The following is a 17,986-nucleotide window of genomic DNA, read 5'->3' as shown; positions in this document are numbered from 1 at the left end:
TGTTCCATGCAGAAAAGAGGCTTTTCTTTACAGGGGCAATGACCTGACTCACCCACATGCACTGGTCCCCAGCGCTGAGATTTTGCTGGGCGAGCACCTTCTCACCCATGTGTCTCCAGCCTGCATGTCCTCAGTCTCCTGGCTTGACAAAACCCCAAGCCCATTTTGGATGGGTTTGCTCTTGCAGGTGGGTGAGCATAGATCCCTACAGCACTCCAGCATGTACAAACTCTCACACTGCAACTCGAACCCACTTGTGGCGTTCGAAAAATACACCTTTTGCTCAGAGCTGCATCACGTCTGGAGGAAGCAACGGTCTTCCTGCCCCCACCCAAGACACTCTGCCCCTCAGCGCTGCACGGCGGCTGCGCACAGCCTTTGCCCACCCTCCCCTGTGCCCAGCACGGGCCCTGGCCTGCCCCGCTCAGCAGCCCTCCCGGCCTCAGCCCCACGCCAAAGCCATGCCCCAACTCACCCAGCAGCAGCAGCAGCAGCAGCAGCAAGGCAGGCCCACAAGGAGACAGCCTGCCCCAGGCCACCTGCCCCAGCATTTTGGGGGGCGCTGCGGCAACAGCCTCTCCTGGAAGCGTCTGCTTTGCTCTCAGCTGGGGACAGCGCTTCCAGAGCTGCCTGGCCCGTGGCTTGCAGCGCGCCTGGGGCTGCTCCTGCTGCATTGCTGTGGCTAGCAGAGCCTTCCCCACAGCCGGAGGCTGTGACCAACTGAGCGGGGGCCCTGCCTCAGCCCCCACTGCGCACGCTGCGCCTGCAGAGTCCCCGCCTGCATTTCCGGACACTCAGAGAGCGCATCACGAGGGGTGTTTGCCTGTGCCTGGGGAGGAGCATCCTCCCTGCCAAGGCCTCCTGCCCCTTGTCCCCCACCCTGCTTTGCATCCTCGGGGTCACAGCTACCCCGCCTGCTCATGGCCTGGGCTGTGCCCAGGCATGAAGAAATCATAATCCCTGGGAATGGCCAAAAAGGCCCAATTGCTGCATATGGAAGTGGGGCCAAGCACCCTCAACACCTCTTCTCCCCGCTCTCTCCACACCTCTCGGTGATGCTTATCGTGCTGCGGACCCTTCTGCTGACAGCCAGAGTTACTGTACGTGCCAATTCCTCTTCCACTCTTCCCCCTCCTGCTACCGGCACAATGTCCTTTTGCTTCGGCGTACCTGCTTGCAAGGCAGAGCTGGTCCCATCATCACTGTTTTAAATGACAATTCTTTAAATTCCAATAAATTAATCTTAGTGAATTCTGTTCTCAATTAATAGTCCCAAATCCATCTTATGTCTACTCTTAAAGCCCGCAGCTCTCCCCTTCCAATCCTCTTCTTGTGTGTCTCCAGGGACGTACTGGTGGTTGTATACAAACTCTCCTTCTCCCTCCAGGTGCCAACACTGACAGATTGGTCAGAGTTGAGGTTCAGCTCTTGCAGAGGCTTTCAGGCCATGCAAGCTCTTCTTGTCTCCAAGATGTCCCATTGAGGGGGGAGCACAAAGCCACGCTCCCCTGAGGCGGAGATTTTCCCATAACTCTGTAGTGGCTCTCACTGTCCTCCTTCCATGGTGCCATGCCAGCCCTCCAGCCCTCCAACCCTCCCCTACCTAGTTTTGGTCCTGGCTTGGAGTTTTGCAGCTGCTGCTGTTTGCAGTTCTGCTTCAAGCCCAGCTCCAGCCTAGCTCAAGCCCAGCTCAAGCCCTGCTCAAGCATGGTGGGGACACAGGTCTTTCTGAAGGAGCGGTTGGGTTGATGTTGAGGAACGAGAGGGACATCTCCTTTCTAAATAGAAGAGGCGCTGCTGTGCGCACAGAGGAGTTGTGTGGCCAAGGGGTGGTGTGGTCAACGGCTGAGCGTGCAGAACGAGCAGGAGGCGAATACCTTGCTGCTGAGAGAGCTGCTGTGGGAAAGGGAGGGCTTTTTTTAGAGCAAGGTGACGAGAGGCCCAGCAGCTGCAGCGAGGAGCAGTGTCTGGGCTGAGCTGAGATAGTGCTGAGATGGTCTGAGCCCCTCCTCCACATTGGAATCCCGAGTCCCTTAAGGAGCGGTCCCAAAGAGATCAGTGCACAGCCATGTCTTACCTTAATCTTGATGCAGAGAAGCTGCGCATAAAGCCCTTGTGCATCTGCCCCTTTCAGGGTAGGGAATCAGATTGAAAAGACCACTGGCTCCATGTTTCCTTTTCGCAGACCCAAATCCCGTATTCTCGTCCCCTGGGTCGCAACAGAAGAAGGGTGATGGAGGGCTGCTTTGGTTCTGCTTTATTTTTACTGAATTACTGCTCTTGTGCAGCAGTGAGGGGCAGAGGTGCTTGGATGAGGAGAGGAAGATGATTGCCTCCTCCAGCTACGGCGCTGCTCTAAGAAAAGGGCACTCTGTTGAGGGTGCCTGAGTCACCGTGTGAGACTGGGCAGATGCTGGAGTGCTTTATGGAGCCATGGGCATCCACCTGGAACAACGGGATGGGGCTGCCAGCAGTGGGGACCTTTGCAGGTGCACATGGGTGAATCTTGTCATTGCCCCTCCAGCAAAAACCCTCTCTGGTCCACATTTCAGGTGCCGGTGTGACTGCCCATGGGGTTCATTCGCCATATGTGAACCCGTGGAGAGGAGACTCGTGCCCTGCCTTTGACCACTCTGTCAGGGCGTTTGACCACTCTGTCGTCACTAACGCTGGCCTGGGTCATCCCTGTGCCATCTCTCCAGGTGACCTCCCAGCTCCTGCCCTCTTCCTTGAACACCTTCAGCGCTCAGGAGCGGGAACGTGTTCTGTTCTGCTGCTCCATTGAACGCCGGTCTCCTGCAACCTGAATCATCTTCTGCAAGGATGGGGTGGAAGAGTACAACCTGAAAGCTCAACGGGGACAGCTCAGCTACTTTGTGCTGCTGAATATCACCCTGGGGAGTGAATAGAATGGTTTGGGTTGGAAGTGACCTTTGAGATCATCCACTTCCAACCCCTCTGCCACGGGCATGGATACCTTCCACTAGACCAGATTGCTCAATGCTAAGGCCACCATGGCCTTGAACGCTTCCAGCGATGGGGCAGCCACAAATCCTCTGGGTACCTCTTCCAGTGCCTCACCTGCCCCATAGTGAATAATTTCTTCCTCACACTTAAACTAAATCTTTTCCCGTCTGAAGCCATTACCCCTCATCCTATCGATACATGCACTTGCAAAATGTCCCTCTCCAGGTTTCTTGTAGACCCCCTTCACATACTGGAAGGCTGCCATAAGGTCTTCCTGGAGCCTTCTCTTCTCCAGGCTGAACAACCCCAACTCTCTCAGCCTGTCCTCCTAAAAGAGCTGCTGCAGCCTTCTGATCATCTTCATTGCCCTCGTCTGGAGGTGCACTCCCTCCAGCAGAGGCTGTCTCTCTGCCTGCAGGCTTTGTGACTGAAACCTGGATCATGGGGATCAAACTGGGACATAAAAATCCAGCCAGTGTGGAAACCTGCAAAGCTGTTCCTACTTATACCCTCACCACAAATGCAAACCAGGAGCTACGAACGGATGAGAATTATGACGCAAGACCATGATCTGACACAGCACTGGCGGCCCCATCACCTTGCCTGCTCTTTTAATATTCCAATTGCATGGAGCCTTTTGGGTGTGGTGAAGGCAACAAAGGAGTCTTGTCTGGGATTTCCGTTTGGGAAGGAGAGCTTGGCCAGGAAGAGACAGGCAGGAGCAGAATGCCAAGATGAAGCTTTTAGAGTCTGTTGATGTCTCAGCTGAGCTCAGGCAAGAGACAGCTCCCCTTTCCATCCCCGTGTCTCTCTACAGTCCCTTCATAGCTCTACAGACACCCCTTTGGATCTCTACGGCTGTCTTTGGGCAGCTCAATGCCATTCTTTAGGGGACTGTGTAAGACAGAGATATAACTGAGGATACAAATTCATAGATGTTTATTGCTCATTTTAGCAAAACCACATCATCATTGCTCAGAGCTTTTAACAAGGATGTATGAGCACCTCAGTGCATATGCATCTTTGTACCCGTTTGTAGAGATGTGAATCATTGTGGGGAGATATCACAGCACACCCATAGCTGTATCACGAATTTTATTTAAACACATCTTCCTTAACACAGGAGGAAGGAGATGTCTTTACGTATACATTCACAATATATGTAATGTACTGTATATGCATTTAGATGTAATAGGTTGTAAATGTACGTGCGAGTCATAGATATCCGGTTGGTGGAAGTCATGCAAAAGACATTTCTGATGTGTGTGGGAAGGGCTGGTGAGGGTGGAAGGGTTGGGTGCGCACAGGGTGGCATGGAGAGGGCTTGTGGGCAGGCGTTGCCCTGCCAAGCCCAGCGCTGGCAATTGCCCAGCAAGAGCTGGTGGAGAGAAAAGGCCAAGGTGGGCACGGCTCCTCGTGCGCTCGCCATGCTGCAGCGCTATCTGGGCTGGCTGCGAGAGCGGCTCACCGTGGCATACGTTGTGGTGGTGTCCATCTCTTGCACGCGAGGCTTGAGAGGGAAAATGAAAGCATGTTATTTCAGCTGCTGGCTCCGAGCCCAGTGTGCCACAAGGCAGGAAAAAGGATAGCAGATGTGGGGCAGGACTGTGTTCTGAGGTGGCCCCTTATTTCTTCTTTGTTCTTGTTTTTACAAGTTCTTTTTTTTTTTTTCCCAGGTCTCCTCAAAAATTCCATATTTAAAAATATTTAAGGATGTGTAATTTCTTCCCCTTGTGAGACTGCACAGCAGCTGAAATACTTTTAAAAGACAATATTTGAGAATGCAAAGAAAAAAAAATTTCTTGGTAGCAAAAATCTTGTGTTGTTGGAGAATTGTCACCCATAAAGGGGAATGAGGTGTGGCAAGATGTGGGCAGGTGGGCACAGAAATATATGTCTTCTTCTGCAAGTGCATCGCTTGGGTTCTCAGTGGGAAAAGCCCCGTGGGACTCCCCAGGCCAAGGCATGGGCAGGGACCCCCACCAGCACAGCCCCTCCCTGGGGTCCCGCTCCCTCCTCTGGCACCAAAGCTGTGCCACCACTAACCCTGGTGCGTCCAACGTGGGCGATGGTGGAGTCTGTTGGGGGGCAAAAAGCACCAGGTTAGCCCTTGCTTCCCCTGCTGGGTCTGGGTGAGACCCACCCCGCCTTTGATCAGCACATGCCCCGGGCTCAGGACGCAATGCCCTGCCCTCTTTCCCCCACCTTTCACCCCGCTCTGGGCGGCAGAGCACCGTGCCCTTCCACCCGTGCGTGTGGAGCAGGGATGCTGGGGTTTGGCTGCATTTCCCCCACCCCGCGGCATTTTCCCTCTGTGTCCAACCAGCACACTGGTCGTCCACTCTAGAGTGGTGGAGGTGTGGAGAAGGAGAGGGTGGGAAGTGGTTTTGGGGCACAGCCCTGTGAGTCTGTGTAGGTCCTGAGACGGCGACATGTCCAGTTGAGGGGATGAGGGTGGCTGGCGGTGACAGAGGGCAGCCAGCCCACATGAAGGGGATGCCCAAGAGGGGTCCATGGCTCATGCGGAGGGAGGAAGCAGTACTCACAGTGAATAGCGTTGTTGCCGGTTGTTTCAGCCTCATGGCTGGGAAGTTGCTGCTGCCTGGAGAGGAGAAGGGAAAGGGTTTTGGGCTGTGTGTCCGGGCTGTGATGAGACCATTTGGGTCATTCCCAGGGATGATGCTTTCTTGCATTTGGTCCACTGCTGGAAACAAGCCCAGGGCAAGCCCTGCTCCTCTCTGCCTCCATGCCAGGGAAAGCCACCCACCAACAAAGTCTATGTTGTCCCTGGCCAAGGACTACCCCAGAGGACCCACAACTACCTCACAGCTCCAAACCCATCTCCATCACAGCTGGAATCAAACTCTGCTCTTCCCTGCCTCTATGCCAGGGGAAACCACCTTTCGACACAGACCATGCTGCCCCGTACAGAGGACTACCCCAGGCAACCCACCATGCCCTGTCTCCATCCCCCCCAGCCCCACAGCCAGGAGGGATTGCTGCTCACCTTTGGCACCTCTCTCTGCAGTCCCCTGCAAGGAAAGGAAAGGGTGAGGCGGGAGCGCAGAGTTACTGCCCAGCCCTGGCTTTCCCTGCTCTGGGCTGCACCATGGAGATGATGGGCTGAACCTCCACACCTCACTCACGGAGGCACTTTTCCAGCCTCTATTTGGAACTCTGAACCCTGTTTCGTAGACTGATTTCTCCCATGCCCTGAGCAGCTTTGAGCCAAGCTCAAAGAAGAGCAGCCACCGGACCAGCCCAAGTGTGTGAGCAGTGCTGGCTCCTCTCAGGCCACTTGGGAGACTCCCTTCTCGTGCCCAGAGCACTGGCAGCCAATGTATTCCTGGGAGAGAGGTACATTTCGTCTTCCTCATCTGAGCGTATTTGCTCCCCACGAGGTGATCAAGAAAAGTTTTTGGGGGCTCAGCTTCCCATGAAACAGGGGTAAGGAGCTGCCCATGCTAAAGTGGCATTCGTCGTCCAGTAGCAACCCCACATCAGGGCGGCATTTTGGCCCCACTGTTTGCTCTCAGTTTCCCAAATCGCTCACCTTTCTTCATGGCACAGTAGGTGGCTGCAGCCAGGAGGAGGAGGGAGACGGCCGCCAATGCCAGCGCGATGCCTGTGGGGAAGGGTTGGGCGAGGCGGGGATGGGGAGCTGGGAGAGACAGAAGGTGTTGGGGAAGAGGGGGTGTCATGGGGAGAGGAAGCCGAGAGCAGGAGGTGCCCTTAGAGCCAGGCCACATCCCGCCTGAGGATCCTGCCCGTATGCTGGTGCCGGCAGCCCAGCACTCCTCGGCCTCGTGCTGGGGGACACCGGGTGTGCGGAGAGGGAATCACTCACCTGCGGTCGATGGCTCTGCCTGGGAGCTGGACCCGCTGCCTGCGAGGAGAAAGGCACAGGCTGAGAGTCTCCAGCTCTCCCACATCCTGCCCAGACTCAGCACCTGTGGGGACCCCCTCATCCTCCATCTATCGACCGGCGTGACAAATCAATGAATGCCTCACACGGCTGTGGCTCTGGATGAGATGTGGCACCACCCCTCTGCCCTTTGCGTGATGCTGGGGGCAGGAGAGGAGCAGGATGCTCTCCCGGGACTGGGAGGAGTTGCCCCGGTGGCAAAGGCTGGGCAGTTCACTGCACGCTGATCCCAGTATCCGCACTACCCAGGGACACGCTATGGGGAACAACAGGCTCCTCACTGCCATCTGAGGGCTGTGGGGCCCAGGAATGCTTCCTGCCTGTGACCCAGTGCAACGCCTCACCTCTGACAGTCAGGAACTGGGGAATGCTGAGGAAAGAGTTCCTCACTCGGTTGAAGGCAATCTTGTGCTGGTACCCACATCTGTAGGTCCCCGTGCTCTCCATCGTCATGGTCAAGAGCACGGAGTAGATCGAATGTCTCCTTTGGACTTTCACACTGAAATGCTCCACGCCATCCTTGCAGAAGACAATTTGGGTAGCAGGAGAGCGCGCATCGATGGAACAGCGAAAAGAAACTTGTTCTCCCTCTTGAGCGGTGGAGGTGTTCAGGAAGAGGTCGGGAGGTGGGAGGTCACCTGGAGAGATGGCCCCGGGCCAGAGTTACTGTTGTCCAGGCTCCTCTCCAGGGGCGCACATGGGCAATAAAACCCTTCTCCCTTCACCACTCCTTTTTCTGAACCCATCCCTGTGCTTACCATCACTCGAGGATTTGCAGATCTCCTGGGAGGTTGAGCTGGCACCTGCAGCGTGGGGCAGAGAAGGTTTTGGTTAGACAGGCAGCGACCTGGCTCAGCCACCTTCACCTTCCCAGGTTCCACGTGCTGAGGCCTTACTGGGCAAACACCTTCCCACCCATGCAGCTCTAGCTGCATCTCCTTTCTCTCCCGGTATGACAGCACCCCAAGCCGATTTTCCATGCGTCAGTTGTTCCAGGTTGGTGGCCAATGCTCCCAAATGTGCTCTAGCATCTTTCAACTCTCAGGCTATGACCTGAACCCCTTGGAGGAGTTGGAAAAATCTGAGCTTTGCTCAGAGCTGCGTGGTAGCTGCAGGAAGCAACGGTCTTCCTGCCCCCACCCAAGACACTCTGCTCCTCAGCGCTGCACGGCGGCTGCGCACAGCCTTTGCCCACCCTCCCCTGTGCCCAGCACGGGCCCTGGCCTGCCCCGCTCAGCAGCCCTCCCGGCCTCAGCCCCACGCCAAAGCCATGCCCCAACTCACCCAGCAGCAGCAGCAGCAGCAGCAGCAAGGCAGGCCCACAAGGAGACAGCCTGCCCCAGGCCACCTGCCCCAGCATTTTGGGGGGCGCTGCGGCAACAGCCTCTCCTGCAAGCGTCTGCTTTGCTCTCAGCTGGGGACAGCGCTTCCAGAGCTGCCTGGCCCGTGGCTTGCAGCGCGCCTGGGGCTGCTCCTGCTGCATTGCTGTGGCTAGCAGAGCCTTCCCCACAGCCGGAGGCTGTGACCAACTGAGCGGGGGCCCTGCCTCAGCCCCCACTGCGCACGCTGCGCCTGCAGAGTCCCCGCCTGCATTTCCGGACACTCAGAGAGCGCATCACGAGGGGTGTTTGCCTGTGCCTGGGGAGGAGCATCCTCCCTGCCAAGGCCTCCTGCCCCTTGTCCCCCACCCTGCTTTGCATCCTCGGGGTCACAGCTACCCCGCCTGCTCATGGCCTGGGCTGTGCAAACAGCATCAGCCCCTCTCACACACCATTGTGTCTCGGCCCAGTGGTAAGAGCCGTTGGTGTGTGAAGTTTAAGACTGTGTGGGTGGACACTTGATCGCGGGGTGTGTGTTGGGGACTGATGATGTGTAGAGCCCATCCTCATTTGCCTGGAGCCAGAAATCCGCCTGGGTTTTTTTCCTGGCTGAGTTCTTCAGCCCAGTCCCCCTGCACCACCCATGGGTGGGTGTGGGCTAAAGAAGGGCAGGATCGACCACCCCTTGGACGTGAGTTTTCATTGATGCCCTCTGCCACCCTCAGATCAGCACTTTGCCAAGACACATGTGCCAGGCTGATGACAGCAGGGAGGGAAAACCTGGCAGCACCAGGTGCAGGGGACAGCAGTTCCCTTCCAGGACTCGTGGACCCACCAGCCAGGAGGAAAGCAGCTCTCCCAGCTCTCTTCAGAGGAGACACTCAAAGACAGAGGAGATGCATCAACTGTCCACTTCCGGACAAATCCTTTATATCTCTCCAATCACAGTTGGTGGGAAACGCTGGAGATGGCGGAGCTGGAGATCATGGCTGTTTGAGGCTGCAGCCATCCAAGTCTCCTTCTGTGTCCTCCTGGGCTGCAGGCATTCACCTGGCAATGGAGACGCTGTTTTCTGTGAGCAGGAGGGACATCTATAGGGATGAAAGACACCTGGGATGGTGGGAGGTTCAACTGGCTTTCATGTGAGGAGAGAGCAGGGGCAGAGCAAAGTAGAGCAGAGCAATGGTGGTATCCCCTCCAATTGGCCTGACCCCAACTGGCAGCCCAGGGTGAGGGTGCTGAGGGGGTGGGTGCCAGGAGGAGCAGGTTGCTCCCCCACCAGCAGAGATGTTTCAGGGGATGGGGTGGGTGTGACATGCAGCCACCTTCACCTGCACATCATCTACCATGTGGCATGGTTCTTGAGAAGAGGTAATTTTGGTGCTGGCACTCCAAACCTCCCTGGCTGTGCTGAAAATACCTTCCGAAGCAGGGTGGAAAGAAGCAGCCTGTCTTCTTCATCAGCCCGTGTAGAACACAGCCAGCTGGGCTCAGAGCCATGCAAAGAGCTGCTCCAGTCTCCAGACCTCTGTTATCCATCACCTATTTTTGGCCCCTGGCTTGCAGATTGGCAGCTGCTGGGGACACAGGTCTTTCTGAAGGAGCGATTGGGCTGGTGTGTAGGAGTGAAAGGAAATCTCATTTCTAAAAATAACAAGCCACTGCTGCGCACACAGAGGAGTGGTGTGGCCAAGCGGTGGTGTTGTCGACGTCTGAGCATTGCAGAGTGACGAACAGTGACAGCAGGAGATGAACACCTTGCTGCTGAGAGAGCTGCTGTGGGAAAGGAAGGGGTTTTTTAGAGCAATATCACTCTGAGCCCAGCAGCTGCAGCGAGGAGCAGTGTCTGCGCTGAGCTGAGATGGTGCTGAGCTCGGCTGGGACAATTGTACATGGAGGGATCCACTTTTCTCTAAGGGGAAGTCCCGAAAGTCCGGGTCCCTGATGACCTGTTGAAAAGCCATGAGCTTTTATTTGCAACCACATTTTTGCATGTTTTTTCTTTCTGGATCCATCTCAAATGGAAGAGGCCTCCTAATTTCTATCTCTCTTCAGATTGACTTAAACATGTGCCATGCACAGCTAAAAGCCTGGTACAGCACATTGCATTGTGGCTTATCAGATGCTGCTGTTGATCTCCATGAGCCAAGAAACTCAGTCCTGGAGGCTAAATCCCTCCCTCCCCCATGCACACACACAGCCTGCCACCACAGTCCTTCTCCACCAACTTGGCTTGGCCATCACGCCTGCTCTTCAACAGCTCCACCTGCACAAAACCCTCTTGCAGATGCTCTTCCTCTGCTGCCCTCCTAGTTCCCAGGCTCCTAACATAGACAGTTGCGTCTTCCCAGACCCACCAGTCCACTCTACTTGCAGAGTGAGATGTGTAGTGCTGGGGTGGGAGCGGACCCATGGCGGAAGTGGTCCCAGACGTGTGTCTTGCAAGATAGAGAGTGAGGCATAGGGCGCTTGTTGGCAGCCCCTCAGATCCCAATGGCAAAAGATGACCTCAGGCTGTGCAGCCAACGCACAGCAGGAGAACGAGCCAGGAGAGGCACAAAGAAAAGCCTGAGATGATGCGCAGGGGTCAGCAGGGGACCGCCAATAGGCTCTTCTTTGTGGGACGGCGCCTCTGGCCACATGTGGGTTGTTCCCAGGCGCAGCAAAGCCCAGAGCAGACACCTCTTGTGCAGCGCTCTCAGCTGCTCAGAAAGCAGAGCCTGCCAGCTGCGGGCAGGCAGGGATGGGCAAGGGGCCGGCGCGGAGGGCAGGTTGGGCGCCCGTGCTGCATCTGCCCAGCATGGCCTTGCTGCTGTTGGGTGAGTGGGAGCTGGGCACGTCTGTGGGACGGGGATGGGGCTGCCAGGCTTTGGGAGCGGGGCATGGGGACTTGGCTTGGTGGAGAGCTGAGAGAAATGATAGGAGGAGTTGCAAAGAAGATGTAGTGCATTCCGTTGTGCAAAGATGTGTGCACAGTTGTGTCTGACCTTGATTTTTATGCCCAGAAGCTGTGTGAGGAACACCTCTCAGGGTACTTCCCCAGCTTCAACAGACCACTGGCTCCATGGTGCTTTCATCAGACTCAAATTGTGTGTTCACATCCCTTATGTTGCAACGAAATGGGGGGATGTACAACTGCTTTGTTTTCTTTTCTTTGTAACTGAATTACTGTTCATGTTCTGTATTGCACACCGAGAGAAACCGTCTTCAGGGACATGATCACAGGGAGGGTGGAGGGACAGAGCTTTGTCATTTGTATTGTGCTGAATTAAAATGAAAATGCCTTTCCTGGTGGTGATGACAACTGTCATGTGGGGATAGAAGATGCTTTCTGCCTGTGGTGCTCTGTGACGGGAGCAGAGAGACAGGTAGCGCATGCGATGTTGTGTAGCTCTTCATTTGCGTCCCTTCAGTGCCATGATTCCGAGCTGGAGCAGAAATGGGTACGGTGGGGCAGAGATTTGAGACAAAAGAGGCAAAGATAGCTGGATCGCCAAACCCACAAAAAATGGGCTGCGGGAGGTTTCAAAGAAGGAGACTGAGGAGTTGCCTCATGGACACTCAAGGGTGGGATGGTGCTCACCCAGCAATGACTCAGCTGTGCAGACAAGCACGGTCAGCTGGATGAGCCGGGTCACTGTACCTCTAACCAACCCCCTCTCTTCCCCATGGTGCAGGTGCCAGTGTGACCGCGCAGGACATCTGCAGCTCCGCAGGGGATGGTGAGCACAGGGATGTTTGCAGAAAAAGAAAGGGTGAAGGACTGGAGATGGGAAGGGAGAGGGTGTTGATTCCCATTTGTGAAGCCCCCAAGAGGAGACTCTTGCCCTGCATTTTGAAGCCCCCAAAATAGCATCTCTTGCCTGGGACATCCCTGTGCCATCTCTCCAGGTGACCTCCCACCTCCTGAACTTTTCCTGAACACCTCCAACGCACGGGAGGGAGAACAGGTTGTGCTTCGCTGCGCCATTGACGGGCACTCTCCTGCTACGCGAATCTTCTTCTGCAAGAATGGGGTGGAGGAGTTCAGCCGGGAAGCCGAATGGGGACAGTTGACCTACTCAGTGCTCTTGAACATAACGGTGGGGAGTACGGGGATGTACAGATGTGGGTACGAGCACAAAAATGAGCAATATCCACTGAGGAGCTCTGCCCTCAGCACTCCACGGAACCTGACTGTCACAGGTGAGGCGTCCGATGGTACCCAAGCACGCTCCGCTGCAGAGCCTCAATGACCCCAGTTGAGGCTGGGAACCCCTCTGTGCCCCATGGTATTTTCCTGGGCAGTGGGGATGCTCAGAGAAGCCTTTGCCACTGGCGCAACTCCTCCCAGTCCCGGGAGAGCATCCTGCTCCTCTCCTGCCCCCAGCATCACGCAAAGGGCAGAGGGGTGGTGCCTCATCTCATCCAGAGCCACAGCCGTGCGAGAAATTCATTGATTTGTCACGACTGTCAATATGTGGAGGAAGAGGGGGTCCCACAGGTGCTGAGTCTGGGCAGGATGTGGGAAAGCTGGAGACTCTCAGCCTGTGCCTTTCTCCTCGCAGGCAGCGGGTCCAGCTCCCAGGCAGAGCCATCGACCGCAGGTGAGTGATTCCCTCCCCGCACACCCAGTGTCCCCCAGCACGAGGCCGAGGGGTGCTGGGCTGCCGGCACCAGCATACGGGCAGGATTCTCAGGCGGGATGTGGCCTGGCTCTAAGGGCAACTCCTGGCTCGGCTTCCTCTCCCCATGACACCCCCTCTTCCCCAAAACCTTCTGTCTCTCCCAGCTCCCCATCCCCGCCTCATCCACCCCTTCTCCACAGGCATCGCGCTGGCAGTGGCGGCCGTCTCCCTCCTCCTCCTGGCTGCAGCCACCTACTGTGCCGTGAAAAAAGGTGAGCGATTTGGGGAAATTCAGGGTAAACAGTGGGGCCAAAATGGCACCCTGATGTGGGGCTGTTGCTGTGTGAGCAATGCCAGTTTAGGATGGGCAGCTCTTTACTCCTGTTTCAGAGGAAGCTGAGCCCCTCAAAACTTTCCTTCATCACCTAGAGGTAGCAAACTTTCAGAGATGGGGAAAACTTCCTGCCTTGTGAGATGGTTTGGATACCAAAGTTGAGGGGGAGATACCAAATACATCCCTGCCCCACACAGACATTTTCCTGCTGCTATGCTCTACCACCCTCAAAGTCATAAAGTTTTACCTCATGTTGAGACGGAACTTCCTGTGTTCCAGCCTGTTCCCATTGCTCCTGGTCCTGTCAACGGGCACCACTGGAAAGAGTCTGGCCCCATCCTCTTGACACCCGCCCTTTAGATATTGCTCAGCATTGATGAGATCCCCTCTCAGCCTTCTCTTCTCTGGCCTATGTAGAGCCGGCTCTCCAGCTTTGCCTCATCAGAGGGATGCTCCTGCCCTTCATCATCTTGGTAGCCCTCTGCTGGACTCTTTCCAGTAGTTCCCTGTCTTTCTTGAACTGGGGAGCCCCAAACTGGACACAGTGCTCATACACATGTGGCCTCCCCAGGGCAGAGCAGAGGGGGAGGATGACCTCCCTCGACCTGCTGGCCACGCTCTTTCTAATGCATCCCAGGAGACCATTGGGCTTCTTGGCCACAAGGGCACATTGCTGTCTCGTGGTCAACTTCTTGTCCACCAGCACTCCCAGCTCCCCCTCTTGTGTAGCTGCTTTCCAAGAGGTCAAACCCGAATCCTTACTGCTGCATGGAGTTATTCCTCCCCAGCTGCAGGACCCTGCACTTGCCCTTCTTGAACTTCATTTGGTCCCTCTCCACCCAACTCTCCAGCCTCTCCAGGTCTCGCTGTACGGTGGCACAGCCGACTGCTGTGTCAGCCACTGCTCCCAGCTTTGAGTCACCAGCAAACTTGCTGCGGGTACACTCTGTTCCCTTGTCTGGCTCATTGACGGATACGTTGAACAAGACTGGACTCAGTACTGACCCCTGGGGAACACCACAAGTCATTCACCGCATTCAGCCCCTTCTCCATCCACCCCACTGCCCACTCATCTAACCCACACTTCCTAGGCTTCCCTACGAGGATGTTCTGGGAGACAGCGTCAAAAGCCTTGCTGAAGTCGAGGTGGACAACGCCCACGGCTCTGCCCTCACCCACCCAGCCAGGCATGCCATCCGAGCAGGCTATCACATTGGTCAAGCGTGATTTCCCCTTGGTGAAGCCACATTGACCATTCCCCACATCTCCCTTTCTTTTCCTTGCAGGGACCTGCAGAGAGAGATGCCAAAGGTGAGCAGCAATCCGTCCTGGCTGAAGAGCTTAGGGGTGATGGAGAAGGGCATCCCGTGTGGCCTGGGGTGGTTCTTGGCAAGGAGCACCGTGGTCTGTGTCCATGGGTAGCTTCCCCCTCGGGTTGAAGCAGGGAGGAGCAGGGTTTGCCTGGGCTTCACTCCAGCTGTGGACCCGATGCAAGAAAGCATCATCCCTGGGAATGACCCAAAAGGTCCCATTGCTGCGGGATGGCAGTGGGGCCATAGACCCTCAACACCCCTTCTCCTTGCTCTCTCACCACTGCTCGGTGATGCCGGTAGCGCTGAGGACTCTTCTGCTGATGACCGGAGTTGCTGTAAGTGTAACAAGTCCCCCTGCACCCTCCCCCTCCTGGCACCGGCCGCAATGTCCTTCTGCTTTGGCTTCCTGCCCCGCTTGCAATGCACAGCTGCTCCAGTCCGCAGTAGTCTCCAAAACATTCTTATAGATACCCAAGAAGTTCAATCTCGGTAAATTCTCTTCTCACTAAATCGTCCCAGTCAGAGCCTGATATCTATGATTGAAACCTGGGGCTTCTCCCTTACAATCCTGGGCTGTGTTGTTGTCTCCAGTGTCCTGCTGATGGTGTGACACTAACGCAGGTTCTCCCTGCAGATGTCAACACTGATGAACTGGGCAGAGTTAAGGTGAGTTCAGCTCTTGCAGAAGCTTTCTCGCTGTGCAAGCTCTTCGGGGCTGCGTCATGGCCTCTTTGAGGGCAAACTAAGGCCCCCACCCCTTGAGGCTGGCATTTTCCCATAGCTCTGCTGCGGCTGTCATTGGTCTCCTTCCAAGGTGCCATCCCAGCCCAATGCCTGTGGCTGTGATGGGCACCAGGAGAGCAAGGCTGCTGTCTTTTCTATTTTGAAGGTGTCACGACCAAAATGCTCCGAAGCTTCCCTTTATGCCAACTTATGAGAAAGCGAGAGGTGATGCAGCCAGCTTCTGAGTTACCCAACACAAGACATGGCGTTCACATGGATCCTTGCTGGCTCTCTCTCCCCTCCGTGAGAACCTCTGGACATTTCCTGGATGTTCCTTTTGGGGCTCAGGATGGCTCCTTCATGGGTTGCAACTCTGCCGTTCCCCACCAATTCCGGGCGTTAGCTCTTCTGCAGAAGATGATTGCTTGGAGCGACCTCAGAAAACCCAAGAGCTCTCTCCACTAAACCAGCCTGCTGCCAGCTTTGTGGAGATCATGTTGTGCAGGCGGAGGAGGTGTCCACACAAGTCCTCTGAGAGAGGCACAGGGAAATGGGGATGGCGTGGGGGATCTGTGAGCTGTAAATAAAAGCATGAAGGTACACCACAAAGAGAAAGAAGGGTTTTTTATTGCCTTATCCCAGGAGAGGTGTCAGGTGAGAAGTCTCCCTGAGAGCGGCTGTCTGTCTTTCTCAGGGGTTGTGACCCAAACCTGGTGCATGGGGCTGACATGGGGACTTCATATGCCAGCCAGTGTGAAAACCTGCAAAGCTTTTTCTGGCTAAAGCCTGAGCAGAAATGTAAACCAGGAGCTACAAACGGATGAGCATTTTGACGCAAGACCATGATCTGACACAGCACAGGCAGCCCCATCACCTTGCCTGCTCTTTTACTATTCCAATTGCATGGAGCCTTTTGGGTGTGGTGAAGGCAACAAAGGAGTCTTGTCTGGGATTTCCGTTTGGGAAGGAGAGCTTGGCCAGGAAGAGACAGGCAGGAGCAGAATGCCAAGATGAAACTTTGAGAGTCTGGTGATGTTTCGGCTGAGCTCAGGCAAGAGACAGCTCCCCTTTCCATCCCCGTGTCTCTCTACAGTCCCTTCATAGGTCTACAGACACCCCTTTGGGTCTCTACGGATGTCTTTGGGCAGCTCAGTGCCATTCCTTAGGAGACTGTGTAAGACAGAGATATAATTGAGGATACAAATTCATAAAAGTGTATTGTTCATTTGAGCAAAAGCACATCATCATTGCTCATAGGTTTTAACAAGGATGTATGAGCACCTCAGTGCATATGCATCTGTGTACCCGTATGTAGAGATGTGAATCATTGTGGGGAGATATCACAGCACACCCATAGCTGTATCATGAAGTTTATTTAAACACATCTTCCTTAACACAGGAGGAAGGAGATGTCTTTACGTATACATTCACAATGTATGTAATGTACTGTATATGCATTTAGATGTAATAGGTTGTAATTGTAAGTGCGAGTCATATATATAGTTTTGGTGGAAGTCATGCAGAAGACATTTCTGATGTGTGTGGAAGGGCTGGTGAGGGTGGAAGGGTTGGGTGCGCACAGGGTGGCATGGAGAGGGCTTGTGGGCAGGCGTTGCCCTGCCAAGCCCAGCGCTGGCAATTGCCCAGCAAGAGCTGGTGGAGAGAAAAGGCCAAGGTGGGCACGGCTCCCCGTGCGCTCGCCATGCTGCAGCGCTATCTGGGCTGGCTGCGAGAGCGGCTCACCGTGGCATACGTTGTGGTGGTGTCCATCTCTTGCACGCGAGGCTTGAGAGGGAAAATGAAAGCATGTTATTTCACCAGCGGGCCCCAACCCCAGTGTGCCACAAGGCAGGAAAAAGGAGAGCAGATTTGGGGCAGGACTGTGTTCTGAGGTTGCCCCTTATTTCTTCTTCGTTCTTCTTTTTACAATTTCTTTTTTTTTCCCAGGTCTCCTCAAAAACTCCATATTTGAAAACATTTAAGGATGTGTGATTTCTTCCCCTTGTGAGAGTAATTTTGACCGCAGCAGCTGAAATACTGTTAAGAGGGAACTTTTTCTTTTTGAAAATAGAAAGAAAAAACAAATTTCTTGGTAGAAAAAATCTTGTGTTTTTGGAGAATTGTCACCCATAAAGGGGAATGAGGTGTGACAAGATGTGGACAGGTGGGCACAGAAACATACGTCTTCTTCTGCAAGTGCATCGGTTGGGTTCTCAGTGGGAAGAGCCCCATGGGACTCCCCAGGCCAAGGCATGGGCAGGGACCCCCACCAGCACAGCCCCTCCCTGGGGTCCCGCTCCCTCCTCTGGCACCAAAGCTGTGCCACCACTCACCCTGGTGCGTCCAACGTGGGCGATGGTGGAGTCTGTTGGGGGGCAAAAAGCACCTGGTTAGCCCTTGCTTCCCCTGCTGGGTCTGGGTGAGACCCACCCCGCCTTTGATCAGCACATGCCCTGGGCTCAGGACGCAATGCCCTGCCCTCTTTCCCCCACCTTTCACCCCGCTCTGGGCAGCAGAGCACCGTGCCCTTCCACCCGTGCGTGTGGAGCAGGGATGCTGGGGTTTGGCTGCATTTCCCCCACCCCGCGGCATTGTCCCTCTCTGCCCAACCAGCAGACCTGTATCTGCCACCCTGCGCCCACCTGTGAAACCAAAGTCACCCTGAACATAGACGGAGGCACACGGACCACCTCCTCCTTACCCCACACACCACACCCCCCCTTTGCTGCAGCCTGTGGTGTCAGAGGGAGCAAGGAGATGTTTTCCCCACCAGCCCTCACCAATGGACCCACATCCTC

Source organism: Vanellus vanellus (assembly GCF_965231255.1).
Source record: "Vanellus vanellus genome assembly, chromosome: 29".
Lineage (NCBI taxonomy): Eukaryota > Metazoa > Chordata > Aves > Charadriiformes > Charadriidae > Vanellus > Vanellus vanellus.
The sequence above is the reverse complement of the archived record's forward strand: the minus strand, read 5'-3'. Positions refer to the sequence as shown.